At 36.8% G+C, this 26615-nt stretch overlaps 2 protein-coding genes across 11 annotated transcripts in view; one reads left to right on the top strand and one right to left on the bottom strand.

The window, feature by feature from the left end:
• Positions 1-5766, bottom strand: part of LOC136035969 (probable phospholipid-transporting ATPase IA) — a 188967-nt gene extending 183201 nt beyond the window's left edge. For 9 of the 10 annotated variants that reach the window (XR_010619585.1, XR_010619584.1, XR_010619586.1 and 6 more), the window contains exon 1: positions 5655-5766. The gene's annotated coding sequence lies outside the window, so the exon portion shown is untranslated. The remainder of the gene's footprint in view (positions 1-5654) is intronic. The other variant, XR_010619588.1, reaches the window with a different exon arrangement.
• An 11213-nt stretch (positions 5767-16979) lies between these two features.
• The window catches only part of LOC136035967 (glutamyl aminopeptidase-like), a gene marked incomplete at its 3' end in the record, with an annotated part of 124519 nt that continues 114883 nt past the window's right edge, over positions 16980-26615 (top strand). The window contains 1 exon segment of the mRNA XM_065717863.1: positions 16980-17048.

Here is a 26615-nt window from a genome sequence, read left to right as displayed (position 1 = left end):
AGCCTGAACACCTCCTACTGGGTAGCGAGTCAATTACCGTTTCATCTCATGTCATGTATCTGGGTTTACCCATAGGCTGTAACCTTAATGAAACTCGTCTACTGCTCGTCAAACACATCGAGAAAAAACTCCGCACCGCGTAAGGGTCTATCATCGCCAGCAGACTCCTCTTATGCCGAAAGTATCTCGCCAATATGTATAACGCTGTCGCACTGCAGCATATTTTATATATCACGCCATTTTAGAATTTATTAACTGACACTCAAAAACGCAAGCTCCGGTCCCTTTATTTTAGGTTTGCGAAGTTCCTGCTGCGATGCCCCTTGTGGACGAGAAATACATATATGATTGATAAACATAGGATTGCAGACCCCAGTATTGCTGTAAACCGGTTGATTTCTAATTTCCAGGCAAAATGGAACCACCCCTGGCTTAAACATTTCTACAGTTCTTGATTATGTATTTTTCCATGTTGTGTCTTAAATTTCTCTCTGTTTTTCTTCTCTTTTTTTTCTTTTCTTTTATTTGTTTTTTCATTGTACTCCGTTTTGTTCCATGTGAAAAATACGGGTAATAAATATTTTACTTACTTACTTACTTACCTACTGACAACATACTGATCTATACAAGTCTGCATTAAAAGATATATTCAAAGCAGATTTTCCTTCTTTTATGGAAAAGCAGTCCAGACAGCTGAAACTGTTGGGACACTTGCCTTAACACCAAGAAACCAATGTTAAGAAACCTCTTCAGACACTTCTCTTTTTTGCAAAGACTTTGTCTTTTCCTCATAGCTTAAGCAGCTATGAAAAGAACTTGATGCAAGATTTCTTAATCACTAAGATACAATATTGTTGATGTTGTATTAGCTGAGTTTATGATGAAGCTGCAAAAATATAAGCAGTCGTGTTTTTCTGAGACTAGCCTCACAAGGTTGAGCTAACTGGCAAGCTAAATAGAGGTATATAAGCAAGTCTCATCATTAGAATAAACTCTTGATGTTTACAACAATTGCTTTTTTCCAACTGTGTATTCACTCTTAATTGTATTCTCTGTGTTACCACAGCATCTGAATGACATGCATTTAACACACTACATCAGCTTAAGACAAACCTCCAGAATCAGACAGGAGAGGGCAGGTTGAACAATCTTGCCCATATGTCTTGCAATTACAATGTCAAGGTTTATTGCCCATGTTTCAAGTAACTTCAAGAGGAAACCATCCTGGATTAAAATATAAGAAGTATTTACAGTGCTTATGTTGTTTGTATATGATTCAAGGATTAGCAAAATTAGAGCTCTTCAATATGGTTAATTGAACTCATTAATGTACCTTTTATTAGTAGCATAGTAATAAATAAGATCAAAAAGGGGATTACAACAGTAATATACTTAGTTGCAGGTACATTTCTGGACTTCTAGTAGCTTTTAGCTGGTGGACCCCTGCTGCCCCTCTTCCAAATGAAAATCCTAAATACACCATGGAAATGAACACTTTTCTGCACACCAGGAAAAGTTCAACATTTATTACCCTAAATCAAATTTTTGTGGAATTGTTGTGTTCTAAATAGTTTCCTTTGGAGTATATCACTTTGAATAAATGACTTATAAAACTAATTTTATGTTTTAACCACTTGTCAAAGTCATTGCTAGTGTTGATAACTTTCTTATGTGGGTACAAAAGTAAAATACCTTTAGGGCCCCTTTAAGAACTCATGTAGTTCCCCCTAAAGCAATTACTGAATTTGGAAAAAACCCTAAAAAGGTATCAAGTAGTGATGAAAACTTCCCTGAAGTGATGAAAACTGCTTGAGTTATTCCCCTACATAAAGGAGGAAACAAGCAAGATCTATCCAATTATCAACTCATTTTCATTTTGTCCACTTTTAGCAAAGTTATTGAAAAGTGTATATTTAACAGGTTGAATAGTTTTTTGAAGAAAACAAATTTTTCAGCCCATTTAAATTTTAATTCTGGTCTTCATACTCTACAGGACATGTAATATTAAAGCTAACCCAGTTTTTGAACAATGCCATGGATAAAGGTTTGCTACCTGCAACAATATTTCTTGACATAAAAAAAGCTTTCAGCACTATTTCTCATAAAATTCTACTATCTAAGTTTAAGTTACATAATTGTGGTGTTAGAGGACAAGCAAGTCTCCTAATTTCATCTTACCTCAAGGACAGAAAACAAATATTGGGTGCAAATGGCTACATTTCAGATGAGGAAAACCTATCTAATGCTGTGGGGGTTCCTCAGGGGTCCATACTTGGACTACTGTTAATTCTTATCTATGTAAACAATCTCCCTCTAAGCCAAGCCTGCTATAGGATGGATATGGATCTCAGTTTGCTGATGATAGAGCCAACTCTACCTGCAACATAGATCATCAATCTCTAAAATCAAATCTTGAATTATCACTAAGACGAAGATGCTTCACTGGTTCCATTGTAACAAATTGGTTGTCAACACTTCAAAGACTCTTTTTAAGGTTTTTCCAAGAACTTCTACTGCAGTACCAACATTACAAGAGGTTGAAGTCAAATTTGGAGGTCAAGTAATAAAAATAAATTGTGTGCAAACAACTCAGTATCTGGGAGTCATTGTTGACCAGAATTTAAGCTGGAAAGCTCATATCCCTAGCCTAAGGCTTAAGTTAGGATAAAACATACATGTAATGCATTGCTTTAAATTTTTTCTTCCTTTTTATGCTTTAAAATCAATCTATTTTTCTCTTGTTCATTTGTATATTAATTATTTTTCAATTATTTATTTGAGTATGTTTCAGTCACATATTTCTCCTATTGTGAAGTTTTAAAATAAAGCAATGAGAATCCCTAAGATGTTATTTTGTTTCCCAATTTCCCTTCCTGGTAAATCTCTAACTAAGAGTATTTACAGTTATTTTAATAGCATTCTGGTTAGATAAATTTTAGCTTTTCAATGTGTACTTTTCTGTGTCCATTATCTAAAGGATCTGCTACCAGATTGTTTTAAATCATTTTTTTCAGGCCCTACCTCAGTCCAACCACAAAATAGCCTACTTGATGTCCTTTAAGTAAGCTTCCTGTGCCTTTCATTGTCTCTGAATGGTCTAGATTTTCACCTAACAATATTATTACAAATTATTAGAACACATATGTATCATTTTTTGATTGGAGTCTATTGCTATTAACATTCAAAACTAAAATCAAAGCTCTGCTAATTAGTAAATATTAATTTGTGAGTAGCTCCTGGCCAATCAGCTATTGGATAAATAATGGTAATAATTTTAATAAATGTTCTTTGGCATTTATTTTTTGGTGTGAGATAGAGTGAGAAGTGTGACAACATCCATTTCTTCTTGGTTTGTTTGTTTATATCATTTGTATTGTCACCTGGCTTTTGAACCAGTCTCCTTGATGAAGATGTTATGTGAATAATTTTAAATATGTATGGTCAAAGAATAAAAGAACTTGAACTTCTATCCTTGCCTAGCTAAATTAGGTTATGTGAAAATGTGAAACTCACCTCAAGAGATGAAATTATGACAAGAAAAAGAGATAAAACTTTAGTTCCATCATAATCTGTCTAAAATGGAAACTATGCTGTAAAGTAGCATAGTTTAAATTAAATTACCCATAAACTCTCTAATGACACATCTAGTCTCCTCAACCTAAATATGTCCTACCAATCCCACACAAGAGGCCATTCAAAGAAACTTCCTAAATGTCATGTGAACACTAGAATGCGTCAAAACTTCTTCTCCAAAAGAATTGTCAATGACTGGAATTCCCTCTCTGAGTCTACAGTGTCAGCAACCTCACCTATATTTTTCAAGAAGTTACTGGATAGTGAGTGGTCATGCAGGAACTGGAAATACTGCTGGCAAGATCCAGATCAGTAACAGATGTCAGTCATCATCACTCACAGAGAAACACAGATCCATTGAACCTTATTGCTCTGAAGTGCAAATTAAGGTAATTAAGTTTCTATATGATAGCACTTAGGAATGCTAATTCTAGAAGCACATCCATTTCTGGTTGACCCTCCTTCTCCATGGGGCCAACTAAAAATGCATAAAGTGGGCAGGGTTTTGAAGCTGAGGGAAAAGCTGGGGTTGGACAATATAAATGAAATTATATTTTAAATACAAATTCCAGTCATCACTGTTAATTTCTGCATAGTAGGAAGTCAAAAGATTATTTAAAAAAACTCACACATTCATTAATACTAATATCCAAGATAGTTCAATTTCACTTTCAAACAAAACAAACATCCAATTTTGCTTACAATCTATAGAGCAAAGTGAATCAGTCCATGAGCCCTGCAGGCAGCAGGGCAAGGTCTGTATTCTGATTGGTTGAATTGTCAGTTGATGTTTATGATGTACTTTTTGCTGATTGGTTAAGCCTTGTTTGTTGTGGTTGTGATGTTTCACCATTGCAACCCTATTTTCCCCAGAAATTGGGGTTAGTCAAGGGCAAGCTTCTGTGGTGTTCAAAGTTTGAAGGGAGGATATTTTAGTTTTTTCTGTTTTTTTTTATATTTTTATCTTTTTGAATTACTGTAGCTAGATTCTGATGACTACATATTGTTTTTATGTCATTATTTATTCATATTCTCTAACCTCAACATTTCCCTTGGCTTCAAAACCCTGCCCATGGCTCATTATTGGTTTCTTTGAAGGGGGATTTTAGAAAGCTAAAAGATGGATACGCTTTTAGATATAGCATTTCTAAGTGCTATAGTATTTTTTGGCAATCTATGCAGGTGCCTTTTGGGTACCTGCACTTTAAATTGAATCAAGCAAATCATATAGTCCTAAAGTGTTGTAATGTTGTAGTGTAAGTGCTATAGTATGGAAACTGTGCTGCTTTGCAGCATAGTTTCCATTTTAAACAGCTTGTGATGAAACTAAAGCTCTACTGAAAAAGATACTGGAGTTATTATATGGTACCATAAAGGGGGAGCACATTGACAGGGTAAACTTATTTTGAAAATGAACATGAAATAATGAATATATGGCTAGCCTAGGCTATTATTTTTATTTTACTGAGCTGTTTCCTTTAGAAAAGCTGTATCTGTGAATTTACATCCCTATTTTATTAAATACCATTATGCTTAAGGAGGGAGGGGTAGGGACTAAAAATAAGAAACATCCATCATATGGCTAATATGGAGGTAAATTCATTTGTGATGCAAATGAATATTATATTTAGATTCAGGATGCAATCCTGGGTATATACCTACTTCCACATTAGGGGGGTGAGAGTATATAGCCTACTCTGTAAATATAAGGTTCTATAAATCCATGGATTTCTTAAAAAACTGCATAAAGAAGGAAAGAAGTGAACATCAAGGTCCCCCCCCCCTGCAAAATGTGTTAACTATGATTATTCTGCATATTATGGATTTTTTTTCTTAACATGTTTCCTTATGTCCAGCTGGGCTCTTATGTTTATAATACTGGTTGGTTGGCTAATTTAAAGATATGTATATATAGGCTATTTATGCATACACAGTGAAATAACTCATCTGGTGGTATCCCAAAGTGAGAATATCTTGACAGGCGTACAGATTCATTCCCGTTTTCTAACCAACACAAAAGCATATGAACACTTTTTTACCAAAAAAGTAAAAATCCTTCTCTAAATCACGCTAACACTTACCAATTACACACCTCAAAATTGTATTGTTCAAAACACAGCCAAAATTGTATTGAGACTCTTAAACAGCTTTTTCTTCCTTGTAGACCGATCATCGACAGTTTAACCATTGCCCAAATTTGCGTACTACACAGCGATTTCTGGTGAATTAAAAAAAAAATTGCACATCACGGCTTTAGCGGAGAAACGCGCGCACGTTCCGTTTAAGTGTGTTTGGATTTGTTTTTATATCCACTTTTTAATGTTTTTTAATATAGAAGGATAAAAAATGTGTCCAAAGCTGATTTGAGCACTGAATAGGAAAGTACATGTGCACAGCCTGAAGTATTGTGTATTTAGATTTTTTTCATGCAAAAAAAAATATTGAAAAATATATCTATGTGAGACACATCATATAATACCCATAATGCTATTGTGTATGACCATAAAGCGTTCAGGCTATCATTTTTCTAGATAAATGGAACAGAAAACTAGAAGCGGGAAAAGCAGTCTAAACTTGTTGTTTTTTCAAGAATGTCTGAATTGGTTTATCAGCCGTCCCAATGCCAAAGTCAAGATTTTATTTAGAGGATACTTTTTTTTATAAATGGGGGGGGGGGGGTTTAAAAATAAAAAACTTTCAGAGTTACATCAAAAATTTGTTTATATGCACTTTTGTTACTTTTTTACGATTTGAAAAATAAATACGGGGGGAGAAGGTTAAAACCCCCAACCCCCTGGATGTGCCCCTCAGCTTAGTCCCCGAAGCCGCACCGAAAGTCGACGGCCCGCCGCCGAAAATAACTCAACTCGCCGCCGCCGAAAACATGTCGGCACGCCGGCACGCCGCTGTGAGGTTTGGCGGCGGCGGTCCGCCGATGAATAAGTGTCGCCGATTTTTATTTAGTCTTATATAGCTTATCCAAGTGAGTACAGCTGGAACTACGGACGTTCTATTGTCTGTGCCATCTGTGGGCGATTTTCATCGATTTTACACTGAATTTAGCGATTAGTCACTGCCAAACGTTCGATGTTAGCTCCACATCGCGTGAACAAGCTCATTTCTATACGTGATAATTACAAGGCAGTCAAAGCTTTCAAATGAATAATTTAAGCTTTTGCACTCAGCTACAATGGATCTTTTTTTCTTTTCTTTGTTATTATCATATACATTCCGTATTAAAGGGTATTTGGTATTTGAACACGGATTCCAAACTCTCAATCTTATGAATAGTCCTACACTCATATTTTCTAGTCTACCGCTTGCTGAGTTAAGCGTGAATCTCACGATCTAGAAACCTCCGCTAGTTTTTGCAAAGTCATGTCGTAAGGCGAATATTGTAGATCTAAGTAGCCTATGTATAAACACTGCCTAAACACTCGGACAAGATATTATATAACTAGGTAACGATGAAAGAAAGAGAATTCAGGGCTTATAAATATTGTAAAAAACGCTAAGAATTTCTATAAAGACAATATTAAAAATTCCAAAGAAAATCAAAAAAGCTACTGAAAAATGCCTTAAAAAAATCGGCGGCGCGCCGCCATAAATTCTCTACGCCACCGCCAAATTTCGATTCGGCGCGGCTTCGGGGATTACCTCAGCTATCCTCATCAAATCTGTTTCCTCTAAGCCGAGATCTAGAATAAACAGTTGTGGACCCTCAGCAAGACACTTTCTCTTATTCTGTCCTAAACAACATCAAAAAATATCTTTTTTTATAACTTATCGTCTCCTTCTTCTAGAGATTTTTCCAGAAAAGCATTCCATGCATCAGTTTTTCGTCCTATTTTTTTCATTTTCTAACCCACTGATCATTCAAACCTAAAAACTGGAAGATAGCATAGAAACACTGGTCTTCGGTTTTTGGTCCCATTTTCCAGCAAACAGACAGTGTGCACGCCTTAATATAAGATATTTGTTTTTATAGCTTCTAAAGGAAGATCCAAATGCGATAATAGGGATTAAATGCGGTTTCACTTTCTTCTCATTTCTTAACTTTTTTTCTCATTTTAGGAGTTTGCAGAGAGCAGTAGCTTTTTTATCACAATGCATGAAAACCAAGCTTTTGAAAGTACTTTGTAACGACAACGGTAATGACAAATATTTTCCATTAGTAAAACCATCTATTTTGTTTTAGGACCCACAAATGATTATATTACAATTCGTGCCAATCTTTCAAAATATATACGACAAAAAGGCGGCCTGCACTTTTTTGGTAATACTTCTTTGCATTTTTCGAATTCCGCCAAAGCCAAAAAGAAAAAATTATCAAACAAAAGTGCCAAAACTTGGTCATGCAAAAGAAAAGAGTGATACATTCAATGTAGTACATACTACAGTGCTTATTGCTACAATAAGCACTATAGCATTATAAGCACAACAAGCACTGAATTATTGCTACATTCAGAAATTTTGTGCAACGGGTGGCAGCTTCTATACTGGTACCTTTGTTTAAGAACCACTGTCTTATTTATATACGACGTTTCTATTAACCCAATCTCTCCCTAGCAAATCTTCGACATTAGGGTCTGTTTTATTATGTATGTGCCTGTATTAACTAGCTCCAGGGCAGTGCTGTGCTGGTGAGGCAAAAACTATCTGAGGCTTATATTTCAATCGGTAATTTTGTTCAGTTTACAGATTCTTTTCAGAAAGACAAAAAAAAATTTAAACATGATATACTGCTATGTTTCAATGAATGGAAAATGAATTTTTTTCCAATGTAAAACGTAAATTTTCTCTTTGATTTAGAAATAAGTTGCTGTTAAGATTTTAAGTATTGTGTGATGATAAAAGCACAGCTAAGCACAAAATTGTGAAAGAGGGTATATGGTGCAGCAGACTATGAAAAATGAACATAAGGAATAAAAAAGTAATTAAGCTAGATAAATTATACTTTAACCAAGAGTATAAAGCTTCATTGGAAAATGAAACCAACATAAATTATTCCGAATAAGAAAAAAGCTGCTTCTTCAACCAATTTTAATTCTATATCTTACCCACAGTCGTATCCAGGATTTCTTTTTTCTTGGTCAGGGAGGGGGGTAAAAAACTTTAAAATTGCATCAAAAACAATTTTATTTTCATTATCATAACGTTTTTACGAGTAGGACAAACAGTTCAGGAGGGGGAGGGTTCAAAGCTAATGGGCCGAATAGAAATGACAAGGCTTTCCAGAGAGATTTCAGAAGAAGTAATTTTAAGGTCGAGATTTTTCCTACCCGATAGTGCGCAAATTAAGATTTCATATTCTCTGTTTTAAGCTTTCGGTTAGTTTAATTACACCAAAGCAATTTGCAACTTAACTTATTTAATGAAAATACGTCACTTGAAAAATATAACACTTCCGTTTATTATTATTATTTTTTTTTTTTACACATTGAAATATTCCCCTGGAATGTTTGAAAGGAAAATAGTTAACAAAACTCTTTTGGTTATTATCAACTTCTTTTTGTTGCATTTTAAAATACTTTGAATTGAGTAAAAATTTAACTTTAGATTAAGGAATCAGTGGTCACAAGATGATAGCCAGCTTCAGATTAACTGGTTATAGAAGTCACTCTGGACTATATCTTTATAGTCCATTTTTTGTTTAAATAAGAATATTTTTAAAATCTACCAGATGCTTTTCCTATCCAAAACACATAAATCGAGATTATAAATTCTCTCTTTTAGGTTTTCGGTTAATTTTGTTAGTCCAAAGCAATTTATTGTTTATTTTATTTAATCAGAATTGTTCAATAATAAAACATACTGCTTTTGTCTTTTTACACATTGAAATATTCCCCATAAATGTTTTGAAAGAAAATTGATAAACAAAACCCTTACGGTTATCAACAAGTTCTATTTGTTACATTCTAGAATATTTTCAATTAAGCAGAAATTAGACTTTAAAATGAAGAACCGGTGTTAAAAGGAAGATAATCAGCCTGGATCAGCTAGTTACTATTTGCAGTCACTCTGGACTTCTGTTTGAAAAGTATAGCTTTCATCTGATTCTGCTTTTTTGTGTATCAAACAGAAAAATTTTCAAGAAATAAGGGCCACGGGAGCCCTTTCCGCCTCATTATTTTTACACTAAAATTTTATTTTCTGATCGAAAAATGAACATTTTGAATGTGTTCATTTGTAATGGTTTGTTTTCTACTTGAAATTATAAAGCTTAGCTTTATTTACTGCCATATCAGAAAGTTTATTTTAAATCCCCTTTTTTGATCTTTCAAGTTGAATGAAGAGTCGTCTCCTTCAACACCGCTTTTTTGCTAAAGCTTAGCTTACACTTTAGTGTTTTAACTCATTTTTGCACGGTTGGATGGTTAGGAAAGACTTAACTTCCACTTCTGATAAGAAATTTTTAAGAGTTCGAGTAAGCCTGAAAAACAAAACTTAGGCATTGTGTTAACTAAGCAGCTAAGATTTCATTTTTTTGTGAATTATTTTGTTGTTTCTTGTTCCCATTTATCTTTTATTTTTCTGTATTTTTGTACTCCTCTAAGTGCATTTAATGTATGTAAAGATGGTGAAACAAGTTATTATTCTTATTGAAACCGTAAATTTTCTATAGTGGCTTTCTAGATCCTCAAAGGGCTGATCACATGCAATAAATATGTATTTTGAAGGATGCCCCCACCCCTACCTTTTTAGTCTGATAAGCGTTTGAATACCATCTTTCATTTTGGAATCAAAATATTCACCATTAGGATGACACATCCCTTCCCATACAACCATTCCAAACATTTTGTCTAAAATTATCCTATTGAATGCACGAAGGTAAAAGATCTAAACTACTTTATTGCAAGTTTCGTAAAATGACATGAAGATCTAGTCTAATATATTTTTCTCTTATACATGCACAACATACTAAACATACAAATATCGGGGAGAAAGATAAGCTCATTATGAACAAATAAAACAAAACAGTAAGAAAATTAACTGACGTTCAATAAAAATGAAAAGCTTGACAAAAAACATAAATAAAAAAAAACAACCAATAAACATAAGGTTAATTAATCACCACGCAACAGCAGACAGGCTGTGGAGTTTTCTATTATGCATCAAGCAGGTAAGCGGTAAGCAGGCAAACATCAATCACATAAGTAAGTAAGCTTATATTGTGACCCAACCACCTACAAAATAAATATAAAAATCAGTAAGAAAAATCAATGTTTGATCACTTTAAATGGAGAACTCTACATCTTCCTTCTTTTGGATTTGTTCTTCTTCAAGTGATCCAACGGGGTTTCATGGCTAAAGGTTTAATCCAGCCGGCTCCTTTATAACCCTTCCCGACCTTGTCGTCTTCAGATTTGGTTGTACCGGGTGCGCTGTAGTTGCGGCTTTGGAACCAGGAGGTATGCTTTATGGTTCCTTAGGGTTTGGTTGTCGGTTTGCTCTTGGTGTCTGAAAGTATTTTTCAGGCGGGCTAAACCTCCGACTGATATCGCTTGATGGGCTCGTGATTTGGGGGGATTCGCACGATGGTTCAGGTTCCATGGGCACCTCCATGTTCGTTAACGGCATCACATTGTTTTGCAGGTAGGTGCACTCATTGGTAGTGGGTCTGGCGCGTACAAACTTCCTGTTGCGTCTATATACAGCTCCATCTTCTGTCTTTACAGTCACTGAGCGGTTGCTTATTTCGTCGTATATACCGGTTACTGTGGCCTTAATCCATCTTTCATTTGCCTGCCCAGTTTTATTGAGCCATACTTGCTGCCCTGGTACAAAAAGTTTGATCATGCGTGTACCTCTGTTGTAAGCCTCCTTCTTGGCTTCTTGCTGCTTTTGTCTTGCTGCCTTGTATTCCTCTTTGGGCACGATTTTTGACACGAAGTTATGCTCTACTGACGGCATAACCGATCTTAACTGGCGACTCATCAACAGCTGCGCTGGTGATGCTAAATCGTCTACGGGAGTGTTCCGATACTCAAGTAAAGCTAGGTATGGGTCTAATCTGTCAGTCAGTGCTTTTGACATAACCCTTTTTGTGGTTTGGACCGCTTTTTTGCTGAGGCCGTTGCTCTGAGGGTATCTGGGGCTGGACGTGCGGTGCGCGATTCTCCACTGTTCTGCGAATTTTTTTTAATTCGTCTGCTGCGAACTGGGGGCCGTTGTCAGAGGTAAGTATTCATGGGATCCCATGTCGTGCGAATTGGCTTTTCAGCTTGGTTATGATGGCTCCCGAGCTTGTACTGTCTAGCTTGTCAAGTTCGATGTATCTACTATAGTAGTCAGTGGTTACCAAGTAATTTCTTCCTTCCCAGAACAGTAAATCGGTACCCACATGTTCCCATGGGTACTTAGGAATTTCAGAATTCATAAGAGGTTCCTTTGGCTGGCAATCACTGGATCGTTGACATATTTCACATTCGGAGATATACTTGGTGATGTCGGCAGTGATGTTCGGCCAGAAAACGCATGAGCGTGCACGTTGTTTCGTTTTGACAATGCCTAAGTGGGCTGTGTGAAGACGGGTCATGATTTCTTGGCGCATACACCCTGGTATTATGATTCGATCACCCTTTAAGAGGATTCCTTGGTATACTGCCAGTTCGTTTCTGTAATTCCAGTACTCCTGAATTTCAGCTGGGCACTGTTTTTTGTGCTCTGGCCATCCTTTTTTGATGGTGTCGGCTAGAACTTGCATTTTTGGGTCATGTTTGGTATTGTCTGTGATGCTTTGCACCATTTGGTCTTTGATTGGGATGTTTTTCATAACGTTATGCACGTGCAGTTCAGCCTGTAGATCTTCTTCTGGGTCTGTGTTTTCCATGTGTAAACGTGATAGGGTATCAGCCACGGGAATTTCTTGTCCAGGTCTGTATGTGAACCTGAGGTCGTATGGCTGGATGGCTAGCATCATCCGCTGTAATGTGGGTGGAGCCTTGCTGATCGGTTTCCTCAAAATGTTTTCCAACGTTTTGTGATCTGTAATGACCGAGACCTTTCTTCCAAATATATATTGGTGAAAATGTTTGCATGCAAACACGATACCGAGTAGTTCTTTCTCAATTTGAGAGTATCTTTGTTGTGTGTCACTCAATGATCTTGAACCACATGCTACTGTTTCGTCTTTCACTAGTAGCTGGGCTCCCAACCCATGTTGTGATGCGTCGACGATTATCTCGACTTCCTGGCAGTGAGTATCAAAATATGAGAGGTGTTCGCACAATGATTTGCCCATCGCTGTGTTTCTTCGTCCAGACAAAGTACTTATCTTTTCCATGCTCTCGTAGAGGTTGGTTCAGACTGGATAAGTTTGGTATATATCTGGAGAGATAGTTGAACATCCCTAATAACGTCTGCAGTTCCTCTTTGTTTCTTGGTTCCGGCATTTCAGCAATTGCTTTCGTTTTGTTGGGGTCTGGCTTGACACCCTCCGTGGTTAGAAGGTCGCCAAAATATGGAATAGCTGTTGCATTGAATACGCATTTGTCTCGATTAATCTTGACTCCTTTTTCCCTTCCTCTTTGGAGGGCTGCTTTCAGTTGCATGTCGTGATCTTCTTTATTTGTTCCTACGCCTGCTATGTCATCCACTATTAGACCAAGACCCAATCCTTCAAAAGCCTCCTCCATCCGGCGCTGGTACTCATCCTGAGCTGAGATTATTCCAAATGGATATCTTCCCCACTTGAATCTCCCGAACATGGTGTTGAACGTTGTCAGCTCCGATGATGCATCATCAAGTACCATCGACCAGTATCCGTTTCTGGCATCTAGTTTGAACAAATTTTGAGCTCCGTGACATTTGTTTGCAATGTTGTCAGACGTTGGTATCGGATAATGTGATCTCTGTATCCATTTGTTCAATTCTACAGGATCTAGGCATATCCAGATATCGCGGTTGGGCTTCTGCACTACGACCATAGAGTTTACCCACTCTGTTGGCTCAGTAACTTTTTCGACTATCCCAAGGGATGCCAGTCGTTCCAGTTCGTTTTTCAGTTTGTCCTGGATTGCCAAGGGTACTTTTCTTGGTGGTTGTACTGGTGGTATCGCTCCGGGCTTCAGGTGTATCTTGCATTTTCCAGGCATTTTACCAATGCCTTCGAACACGTCTTTGTATTCTGCTAGAATCTCATCCGTAGTACTAGTTACTGGTGTCTGTTCTATGTTGTATATGAACCTGATTAAGTTCAGCGATACACTGGTCTGCCTACTAAGTATAGGTCTCTTGTCCGTATCCACCACATAGAATTTGTGTGTTTGCGGCTCTCCCGAGTTTTGGTTGTGGATGCATCTTGTTAAGGGTCTTCATTGGTATGACATTTGCTTCTGCACCTGTATCAATTTTGAATTCCATGTTGATTCCTTCTTTTGTTAGATGCAGTTTGGCCACTGATTCATTGTTCTTTTCCTCCTTGGTTTGGATGCTTTCAATGAAATACTGTGAAGATGTATCTGTACTACTTTCTTCTGTTTCAACGCTATGAATGTTCCTTTGACTGCTTCTGGACATTTTTCAAAGTGATTCATCTTCTTGCATTTTATGCAGCTTTTTCCTTTGGCAGGGCACTGATGGCTTTTGCTGAACAATCCACCACAATTGTAACACTTTGGCCCTTCACCTGAGTCCTTTGGGGAACATACATGACCAGGTGTGAAGCTTCCACCACATTTGTAGCATTTTCGTCCCTGCCTTGTTACCACATCTATCTCTTGTTTTACATGCACTTTTGAATGTTCCTGGTTGGAGATTATCATCAACTGTGCTTGGGTCGCCTCCGCAGCTCTGCATGTAGCTATTGCACGAGCTAGAGTTAGTCCGGCTCCTTCACTAAGTAGTCGTTCCCGAATCTTGTCTTGCTTAACTCCAAAAACTAGTCGATCTCTGATCATTTCATCACTGGTGGTTCCGAATGCACATTCCTTTGCTGTGATGCGCAACTCAGTGAGGTACTGCTCTATAGATTCACCGTCTCTCTGGTTACGTTTGTGGAACTGATATCTTGCAAATATAGGGTTCGCAAGTGGTTCAACATGTTCACTAAACTTCCTTAGATATGTTTCGACATTGTTTGTTTCATCGGCAGTTAATGCCCATGTATTAAAAATGTCTCTGCCCTTTTCACCAGCCCATATCAGCAAGTATGAGCATTTCACTGCACTTGTTTTTTCACTTAAAGGTCCTGTAAACATAAGTTCTGCATGCTGTTTGAAGTGTGACCAGGCAACTTTTTAGTTTGTTGCATCCCAATTTATTGATGGGCAAGCTTCGAATTCCGTTTTGTATTCCTCAGACTTCTGATACCATGTGGAGTTTTCTATTATGCATCAAGCAGGTAAGCGGTAAGCAGGCAAACATCAAACACATAAGTAAGTAAGCTTATATTATGACCCAAGCACCTACAAAATAAATATAAAAATCAGTAAGAAAAATCAATGTCTGATCACTTTAAATGGAGAACTCTATACAGGCCAGCCGACCATACATAAGAAAAACATTCAAGGAAATAAGTGGTTATTAAATAAGTGAGAATGAACAAGAGTAAAAAAAAAAAATAGAAAACATAGTTTTGAACAGCAAAATGAATTTCTTACGGTGGATAATACCATGTTCCTTCCAAGTTCCAGTCTTGCGCCCTAACTAAATTTAAGTCAACTGGTGAAGCCAGATGACGAATAATACCAATATATGATACCTCTGCAAGTGAAAGAGAAGAATTAGTTAACATTAGACATGGAAGTAACCGTGATATGCGCAAAAATACCCTTTAACTTAGATTTTGAAGATTTTGGAGATGGCCTATCCACCGTAAACCATACTAATAGCCTATTGAATCCACAAGACAAATTGTGTTTGGCTAATCTTCATTAGTTCCAGAAACAGCACCCATTGTGTCATCAGCGAAAAGATTGGTCAACCCTAAGTCCTCAACTAGACTGTTGATTTCGTTAACATTAACTGAAACAACAAAGGGCCTAAATGTGAACCTTGGGTGCTTCAACTTTGTTTTACTGGTTATAACAAGTTGATATAACGTCACCTTAACCAATGCAAAAAACTCTGAAGCTTAAATATGACAATGTTAGCGATTTGGCCAGCCTAATTATACCACAATTTGATAATTTTCCATTTAGAATTATATGACGAACAGTATTGAACACTTTCCAAATATCTATGATTATAGAAGCTAGATTTTATATTTATCCAGGATATCATAGAAAATGAGCTACTGCCAAAATAAAACGCTTCATAGAATGGTTATGAATTCTGAATTGTGACTTTTTACTGAATTTGGCGGAAAAAAACTATTCTTGTTGAAAAAATTAATGATTCTTAAATGCAAACTCAATTATCTTTCACAAAGAATAGACAGATAACTATAATTAGACGGATCATTAACATCTCCTCCTCCTTTGTTTTGTGTAATGACATGGGTGGATATCATGGATAATGGAAATATACCATTCTTGAAGAAAAGATGAGTTGTACACACAAAAAAATTAAGTGTACTAGGCATGTTCGATTTAAGCGATTTCGTAGATGATCCCCCGCCTGCTTCTGAACATTCATTTTTGAGTCAAGTAAGCTACAAGCATCAATTCAACTAGATGATTCTGATACATGGAATGTGTATTGATCAATAGCGTTAAATAGAAACTTCTAAAGTCAGCAGACTTAAGTGTTCAAATTCGGTATGCCTCTTCCAAAATCTGTTCCCCTATTTTAGCAAAATGGATGTTGGGCATGTTAGTTGCGTAAGTTTTCTTTTAGCAACTGCATTACCATCTGGGCATCTCCTCGCACGGAAAAGGATTTATTTTTTATTACGATTTAGTCATTTATTAATAATTTCACCTTCTTAGAAGATCCATACCTGTTAATGAATGCTTTCAAACAGTACAACAGTACTGGATCCACGTTATTCTTTTGTAACCCAAGGCCTTTTTGAGTATATTGTAGCGTCTTAAATATATTAAAGACTCGGGACGAGTCAAATTAAGCGCTATGGTAAAGTCGCTAAAAAAATCTGAATTTTTATTTGCATCATGTAGCTTTTTAGTTGCAAAGAATAATATTGTTGATTATTGTTACTATCAAGCTTAAAACTTGAGTTGAAAAATCACAACATGGGAGAAAAGCGGACTCATTCATTTGGTCACCAAAGGTAATAATCCTCGGAAAACATAGGATAAAAAAATTAATACGAATTATTGAAACTTGAAACATTAATAATCATTGAATCATTCATTACATTTGAAAACGAACTTAGTCTATATTAACTGACTAAGATTGGTCGAGACACTTGAGCCAGGTGCTGGAACTTCAGCCCTCAAAGGCATCTAAATTTTTAAAAGGCCTAACCTTTTATAATTGTTTAGGATATAGATGGCAGTTTCAATAACTACTGATTTGAAATTAGACAACCTGAATAAAAGCCCTACAATTTTTGGAACTGGATAGCCCAAGTAAATATTTAGCGGATTTATAGTAGTTTCATGAATTTTTGTCGTGTTTCATTATGGAGAGTGGGAATAGCAAAATAATACTAATAAAGCAATCTCGTATGCCTAAAACCACTTGTCTGTAAAAAAACAAACTATTGCAGGCAATTCATGGAAATAGGCTACATGATTTGTTACAAGATTTGCATAAATTTATCTTGTACACAGAAATCAAATTAAAATGTACCAATAGATTTTCTGTTCAATATTGGTTTTAAATACAATAATTTCTACCATTGTAATTTTGTATTAGCCTAGCACCTCCTTACTAATGCCTTGATAAGTGACAACCTTAGGATAGGCCTTCATACAAAAGTAGGTTAGGCTATGCTGATTTTGATGCTGTTTTATTCAGATTAACTATGTTGTTTGGTACTGAACATCAAATTTTGGTATGTCTGGCCTGATTAGGGGAAAGAACACTAAGACACACTAAGAAACAACAGAAAGTATTTTACTGTTAAAGTGCATTGAATAGAGAACTTAATGGCAGATTTTATCTTGTTTCTACCCTGTATTACACCTTTAGATAGTGGTGTAGAATAGCAACTCTTTCAGGAGAAGACATGCTATAACAAAATAGAGATATATTAGATTGCTAGCTTGTTGCTCATTTTTATGGCTTTGTACAAAATTTTGACATTCTTCCCCAGCCCTCAGCTAATGTTCTCATGTAGCCATTGGTCAGAAGCCTATTAGCCAAAGAGCCAAATATGAACATTACAATATTATGTAAAGAATTGGGAGCCAACTCTGCTTGTTTATTAAACTTTTTTGCACTAAATAAGTAGTAAACTAAATAGAACTAGCTTTCATACTTAATAAATATTTATTAATGTGAACAATATGCTTGCAACTCCTTATAAAGTTTAAGTCAGTCAAGATTATATGTTGTTGTTTTAACTTTTGACATGATTTGAAGTTCTTATCAATAAGAACTTCTCAGTTTACTTTCCATAATGTTTATGCTTGAAAAAAATTATTTACATGTATATACAGAACTAAAAAGGGAAAGACCAGCAAATGCAAGCTATTTCAGCCTATCATAGCATCAACAATACTGTCCCAAACATTAAAACTGTTCCAGGTCAGTCAAAGTGTTTGTGTTGTGAACTAAGATCACATTTTTTTCCTCTCCAATATTTCCAGTTCAACACAAATACTCTCAAATTTAGAGTGTCATGTCTCCTTGTTTTTTGTTTTTTTTTTTTTTTTTTTTTTTTTTTTAAATTCAACAACCATATTTCAAAGCTGCTTATGTCAATTTCAAAAGGAGAAAATTCCAACCTGCTTGTTGAAGTATTAGGAGGATTTTTGACAAATAGTAAAGTTATTTTTACTGTTGTAATATACTGTTTTTAAATTCCTGAAACCTGATAAGAAGTGCTTCCTGTATATTCAAAATTATTGTTTTGAAATACTGTTTGTCAACAGATAAATTATTTTCTGTGCTTTTTATATAATTTATATAAAATTTATATAATGTATATAAATTTGTGTAATTCATATAATATGGGAAATTATATTTCTGTAAACTTGGAAAGTAAAACAATGTTTTCTTTTCAAAATCTTGAGCAAAAATTGATACTTTCTTTTCAAATGTTATTGTTTCTTCTAACATTGGAAAAATTAGGTTCCTTTTCCCTTGTAGTTTGTAATTAAGCTGATTTAAATGAGACATAACATCTACCATGACATTAAGGTTTTGGATCCACTGATTGTCTATTAGTTCTGAACAGTGACACCATTCTCAAGGAGAAATCTCTGTTTTTATTATTGTTTTGTAAGGTTAAGGTGGCTGTGCTTTTGAGAGGGTGGGTGGGGGGATTTAGTAGATGTTTGATTGTTTTGTTGAGGGGTGTGGTTTTGTTGAAGAGCAAAGTAAGAGTCATAATGCATGATTAAGAGGAATTGTTGAATTTAATGGACTCTACTTGCGTTTTTTTTGCATAGAGAAGTATAAATTTTGTTTATTTATTTATATTTGGTATTGTAACTGGTTTTGAACAGAGTCTTGAGAATCAACTAGAGTAGTGGGCAAAGAGAATTATAGTTTTGGTTTTTATTACATTTTTTTTTAAAGATATTTAAAAGAGATTCATTGCTTATAATATAAGTACAATATTTGCTTTGATCTTTGTTACTGAAATAAGGATTAAAGATATTAAAAACAGACTAACTAATATATGAACAAAATAAAATGTTCCAAGGGTATTCAAACTGTGACTGTGAGACTCAATGTCTTGCTGCAAAAGCTAAGAAGCTTACCTTGTGAGCCTGAATAGGAACAATTTATTTGTACTCACATCTAAGCCAAGCTCTATTGCCAACAAAATACCAACTCCTCTTCTAAAATCCTTTCTGTGTCTCATTTAATTTGTTGTTTGTTATACACCTATTTTAACATTAACATGAATTAATTAACAATTAATTCATCCAAATAAAAACAAAATTCAAGGTTATACCAAGGAAGGATTTAAACCTGGTAAATAAATCTTGAGTTCAACAAGAAGAAATTCTTACAAAATTAATAACATCTGTTGAATCTGACTAAACCAACTACCCACTTTGGCACAACTATCCAATTTCTTTGTTAGAAAGTTAACTTTCTAAAGTTAAATTTGAAAGTGGAATCCTGAAAAATATAAGTTTCCATCTTCTTAGAAAAATTATCAGTAACAACTTTGGTTGTATTCTCAATCAAGAACTTTTTGGTATATAAGAAAGTGGTTAACTTAGGTGAATAAACTGTTTGGGAATAGATCCAGTGCCTAAATTATGCCCTAGAAAGAACATTGTAAGTAGTTTTCAACATCCACCCTTCTCTCTCCAAGGGGTATTGACCTTTGAAGACTTTGGACAAATTTCTTAATTACAGTATGAATTTACTAGCTCTAAGCTAAATGTTCCATTAGATTTGGAACCATTTCTAGGCATGATATTTGCTGCCTGTATGTTTGCATGCCACCACACCTTCCTTTCCTCAATCCCCAGATATAGCTCTACACCGTAAGCAAAAGTTTTACGGATTTTTAAGGCATTTGGTATTAACCAAGTGACATATAGCAATTGCAAATTCTGTCAGTCTGTCTGTCCTGGTTTTGCTACTTTAGGCACTTCCAGGTAAGCTAGGACAATGAAACCTGGCAGGCATATCAGGGACCAGACCAGATTAAGTTTGAAATAGTCGTTTTCCCGATTTGATCATCTGGGGGGGGGAGTGGGTGGCCAGTTAATTTGAAAAAAATGAAGTATTTTTAAATTACAAATGGGTGACGGGATATTAATGAAATTTAATGTTTGGAAGGATATCGTGTCTCAGAGCTCTTATTTTAAATCCCGACCAAATCCGGTGACATTGGGGGGAGTTGGAGGGGGGAACCTAAAATCTTGGAAAATGCTTAGAGTGGAGGGATCAGGATGAAACTTGGCAGGAAAAATAAGCAGAAGTCCTAGATACATTATTGACATAACCGGAATGGATCTGCTCTGTTTGGGGAAGTTGGGGGGTTAATTCTGAACAATAGAAAAATTGAGGTATTTTTATCTTAATAAGATTGCTGTTACGCCTAAAGGTCATAACTGACATTTTTACACTTCCGAGATATTTGACAGAAACTGTTTGCTAAGCTGTCCGAAAAGGAGAATCAGTAGGGAAATGTAATGTTCAGTCAAACTCTGAGTATGTAAACTATGGGCTTTCCGCTGGTTAACAGAGCTTTTGCTAAGTTAAATGGATTGGCCTACAAGGCAGATATGACATCTACTTGTAACAGAAATTTTTAGCCTGGTATCAGATAAGAGTTTTAATACAAACATATAAAGTGCAACAGGATTCAAATTTTTTCTTTTGTTATTTAGCCAAAAGAATGCAAGGAACTCAAATTAGAATGGATACACACTTAAAGATCTTCTGGATCCTCTTCTTCAACGTTTGACTCATCCAAGGCGTCCCTGATTGATTCCGATGAAGGAAGAGCAGCATAGTACTCGTGGAAAGTCCTGGGGATTACAAGAGTATGGCATAAGTCCATCAGATCTTTGTATTTCGCTGGAGGAAGAGGAATCGGTCCCTTGTATGCACTGATGAGCTCCAAGGAGTTTTTGTTGGGTGTCATTCTACGTCGCGATTCGTTTACTTTTATGACTGAAAAGTCAGAGTCGTAGTCGTACCTGAAATGGATCTCGGTTGGCTGCTCAATCGAGTAGTTGAGCCATTTTATCGAATTCTATTTCACCTGCAGACTTTCCCCACCGGCCCCGTAGGCCCATTTTCTGTTTCTCAAAATAATGTCAGCAGTTTGCTTGAAGTCCAGCCAAAAACTCTAATCATCGATCACGTGCACCTTATATGGCTCAGGGTTGGTTCTGGCTATTAGGCAGACGGTTCTCCAGTTTTCTATAGAAAACACAGGTAAGTGTTTGGCTGCTCTTTCGATGCATGAGTTCATGCTGTCCCCTTCCTGCTGAGAATGGCCACTTTCAAGAAATATATGATTTATTTCTTGGACGTGATGCAGTGTCCGAACAGCATATAAAAACATGGAGGCTACAAACTGGTTTTTGAACTGCCCACAGCAGCCATCAATAACAAAATAGAATTTCCTGTAGCTTGTATTCTCTTTCAGAATGTTATACATCAGTGTAGCGACTTCATTGGCGCCTCTTTGCCCTTTCGTCTGGTCCCAAAGGTTGCAGTGAGCCTCTTTGGTTGACAAGTTAAAAATCATCATGTTATAAACTGCTAGTTTTCTTTTGTAAAAGATAGGACTGGTCTCTGCTTTGAGAGTTTCAAGGACTCTTTGTAAGTCCATATTCAGCAACATAGCGCTCTCCAGTCCTTCCTCACTGTGCAGAATACTATCTTTTATTGCATTTTTAACTTCGCGAGCACGCTTTGCTCTTGCCTGGTGCTGCTGAAATGACTCAGCCTCATTCTCTTTTTCTCCTTCAGTAATTAAGTAGTATTGGGTGCATGTATGGCATTGATCCTTTCTGGGAGTGTGGAAATATAAGTTCAAGGATTTGAAAATTTTTCTGTAGATACTTTTACACACAGGTACTCGTCGGCTGCTCAAGCAGGTTTCAGTGTATAATTTATACATTTTGGGCTGGTTAAGTTCAGAGCTTAGATAGAGTCTCGTAGAATTTGCCCGACAATAGTGCGACTCAACTGCAGGAAAACTGCTAATGTGATCTCTGGCGTAAAGTAACTGATCATCCGTTAGTCTCTTAGAGACTAGATTCTTTGGACTCGACACGTTTCTTCTATCTCTGCCAGCGGTTCCAGTATTGGTTTTGCTCTTGACACATCCAGCAACAAACTTTTCACCAAGCCCCAGAGTTGCCAAGAAAAACTTCTTGCACACTTTTTTACAAGTGCTATTCAATTCTAATGTGTAACAGAGTGAGTTTTGCCGCCGTGAACTGCTGGCACTTGTCGTTCTCCAACCAACTGGCTTCTTCATCACACACTTCAAAACAAACTGTCTCTGTGACTCCATGGAGCCTAACTCCTTGCCTAGCAGCCAGAAGCTTTCGAATATAGCTTTTCAAGCATCTTGATCAATAGTTTTGCACTCGAGTTTGCATTAGCAACTAAATTCCTTTAGTTCTTTTGCTGGAACAACTTTTTGTGTTTTCTGTGCTGTGTATTCTTGTCCGGCAGCACGTTTCTTTTTCCTGTCAATATAGGTCTCTTTCTTTCTTTTGGGATGTTGTTCTGTGTTCCTTGTTTCAACTGATGCCTGATCATCAGCAACATCCAGTTCTGTGGCAGTCGCTTCTGGAAAAGTTGGATCAGGAGCGCTAATGTCTACTTCAATTAAACTTTCCTGATTGGGAGTTTCCCCGTCACTCTCCGAGCTTGAGCCATCCTTGTCTGGCACCCAATCCTTGTCTTTGGGATCACCATTCTGTCATGCAAATTCTGTCAGTCTGTCTGTCCTGGTTTTGCTACTTTAGGCACTTCCAGGTAAGCTAGGACAATGAAACCTTGCAGGCATATCAGGGACCAGACCAGATTAAGTTTGAAATAGTCGTTTTCCCGATTTGATCATCTGGGGGGTGGGGGGCCAGTTAATTTGAAAAAATGAAGTATTTTTAAATTACAAATGAGTGACGGGATATTAATAAAATTTAATGTTTGGAAGGATATCGTGTCTCAGAGCTCTTATTTTAAATCCCGACCAGATCCGGTGACATTGGGGGGAGTTGGAGGGGGGAACCTAAAATCTTGGAAAATGCTTAGAGTGGAGGGATCAGGATGAAACTTGGCAGGAAAAATAAGCAGAAGTCCTAGATACATTATTGACATAAACGGAATGGATCTGCTCTGTTTGGGGAAGTTGGGGGGTTAATTCTGAACAATAAAAAATTGAGGTATTTTTATCTTAATAAGATTGCTGTTACGCCTAAAGGTCATAACTGACATTTTTACACTTCTGAGATATTTGACAAAAACTGTCTGCTAAGCTGTCCGAAAAGGAGAATCAGCAGGGAAATGTAATGTTCAGTCAAACTCTGAGTATGTAAACTATGGGCTTTCCGCTGGTTAACAGAGGTTTTTGCTAAGTTAAACGGATTGGCCTACAAGGCAGATACGACATCTACTTGTAACAGAAATTTTAGCCTTGTATCAGATAAGAGTTTTAATACAAACATATAAAGTGCAACAGGATTCAAATTTTTTCTTTTGTTATTTAGCCAAAAGAATGCAAGGAACTCAAATTAGAATGGATACACACTTAAAGATCTTCTGGATCCTCTTCTTCGACGTCTGACTCATCCAAGGCGTCCCTGATTGATTCCAATGAAGGAAGAGCAGCATAGTACTCGTGGAAAGTCCTGGGGATTACAAGAGTATTGCATAAGTCCATCAGATCTTTGTATTTCGCTGGAGGAAGAGGAATCGGTCCCTTGTATGCACTGACGAGCTCCAAGGAGTTTTTGTTGGGTGTCATTCTACGTCGCGATTCGTTTACTTTTATGACTGAAAAGTCAGAGTCGTAGTCGTACCTGAAATGGATCTCGGTTGGCTGCTCAATCGAGTATTTGAGCCATATTATCGAATTCTATTTCACCTGCAGACTTTCCCCACCGGCCCCGTAGGCCCATTTTCTGTTTCTCAAAATAATGTCAGCAGTTTGCTTGAAGTCCAGCCAAAAACTCTAATCATCGATCACGTGCACCTTATATGGCTCAGGGTTGGTTCTGGCTATTAGGCAGACGGTTCTCCAGTTTTCTATAGAAAACACAAGTAAGTGTTTGGCTGCTCTTTCGATGCATGAGTTCATGCTGTCCCCTTCCTGCTGAGAATGGCCACCTTCAAGAAATATATGGTTTATTTCTTGGACGTGATGCAGTGTCCGAACAGCATGTAAAAACATGGAGGCTACAAACTGGTTTTTGAACTGCCCGCAGCAGCCATCAATAACAAAATAGAATTTCCTGTAGCTTTTATTCTCTTTCAGAATGTTATACATCAGTGTAGCGACTTCATTGGCGCCTCTTTGCCCTTTCGTCTGGTCCCAAAGGTTGCAGTGAGCCTCTTTGGTTGACAAGTTAAAAATCATCATGTTATAAACTGCTAGTTTTCTTTTGTAAAAGATAGGACTGGTCTCTGCTTTGAGAGTTTCAAGGACTCTTTGTAAGTCCATATTCAGCAACATAGCGCTCTCCAGTCCTTCCTCACTGTGCAGAATACTATCTTTTATTGCATTTTTAACTTCGCGAGCATGCTTTGCTCTTGACTGGTGCTGCTGAAATGACTCAGCCTCATTCTCTTTTTCTGCTTCAGTAATTAAGTAGTATTGGGTGCATGTATGGCATTGATCCTTTCTGGGAGTGTGGAAAGATAAGTTCAAGGATTTGAAAATTTTTCTGTAGATACTTTTACACACAGGTACTCGTCGGCTGCTCAAGCAGGTTTCAGTGTATAATTTATACATTTTGGGCTGGTTAAATTCAGAGCTTAGATAGAGTCTCGTAGATTTTGCCCGACAATAGTGCGACTCAACTGCAGGAAAACTGCTAATGTGATCTCTGGCGTAAGGTAACTGATCATCCGTTAGTCTCTTAGAGACTAGATTCTTTGGACTCGACATGTTTCTTCTATCTCTGCCAGCGGTTCCAGTATTGGCTTTGCTCTTGACACATCCAGCAACAAACTTTTCACCAAGCCCATGAGTTGCCAAGAAAAACTTCTTGCACACTTTTTTACAAGTGCTCTTCAATTCTAATGTGTAACAGAGTGAGTTTTGCCGCCGTGAACTGCTGGCACTTGTCGTTCTCCAACCAACTGGCTTCTTCATCACACACTTCAAAACAAACTGTCTCTGTGACTCCATGGAGCCTAACTCCTTGCCTAGCAGCCAGAAGCTTTCGAATATAGCTTTTCGAGCATCTTGATCAATAGTTTTGCACTCGAGTTTGCATTAGCAACTAAATTTCTTTAGTTCTTTTGCTGGAACAACTTTTTGTGTTTTCTGTGCTGTGTATTCTTGTCGGGCAGCAAGTTTCTTTTTCCTGTCAATATAGGTCTCTTTCTTTCTTTTGAGATGTTGTTCTGTGTTCCTTGTTTCAACTGATGCCTGATCATCAACAACATCCAGTTCTGTGGCAGTCGCTTCTGGAAAAGTTGGATCAGGAGCGCTAATGTCTACTTCAATCAAACTTTCCTAATTGGGAGTTTCCCCGTCACTGTCCGAGCTTGAGCCATCCTTGTCTGGCACCCAATCCTTGTCTTTGGGATCACCATCTGAATCAAACGACAAATCTTCGTCTTTGTCATCTTCTATGAGCCTCCGAAGCTGTTCCTCTGAAAGTGTAGTCCTCTTAGGCATTCTGCTTCCTGAAAGAGAGTTCTGTTTCATGTAAAGTTCTTCAACAAGGTAATGCTGAAAAGAAGATAAATCAAAAGTAGACTGTAACACTCCAATCAGATTACTGCACACAGGTGTAAAGTACTCTCTCCTACTTCTCTGTAAAGGTTTTCTACTACTTTACTCTCTTCTTTTTAGTCTTATGGTAGCGTTGGCCTACAATCTGGGGTTCGACCGGTAGAGGATGTCAAGTGTCTCTAACTTTCGTAAAGTTTAAGTGTAGAGTATAAAAATGTTTATTTACACATATAATACATTAAATGTACACACGACGAGGACAGACACAGAATAAAAACTGAATAAAATAATCTAAAACGTTGGCTTATATTCACTAAAACAAGGAAACAAACATCCAAGCACGTGACAGGAACTGACCTATTTTAATCTGTCACTTCCTGCAAATATTCAGTATTTATAATATTAATGTAGTCATCTAGGAAGTGGGAATTTCACAGAACTTAATTATGATTAAGAATTTAATTATGTATCTAACCTACTTTCACTACTTTCAAAGTTTACAATGAAATTAGAAGTTTGCCTGACTGAATTATGCAAGATGTAAGTCCTCTTAGGGGGAAGGTTTCAGGCATAATGCATTTTTTTTTTAGATCAACCATTTAAAAAACTGGAAAATGTGGAAGTCTCTTAC

Source organism: Artemia franciscana, chromosome 15, assembly GCF_032884065.1.
Source record: "Artemia franciscana chromosome 15, ASM3288406v1, whole genome shotgun sequence".
Classification (NCBI taxonomy): domain Eukaryota; kingdom Metazoa; phylum Arthropoda; class Branchiopoda; order Anostraca; family Artemiidae; genus Artemia; species Artemia franciscana.
Note: the sequence above shows the minus strand (reverse complement) of the source record. Positions and strands in the feature narration are given on the sequence as shown.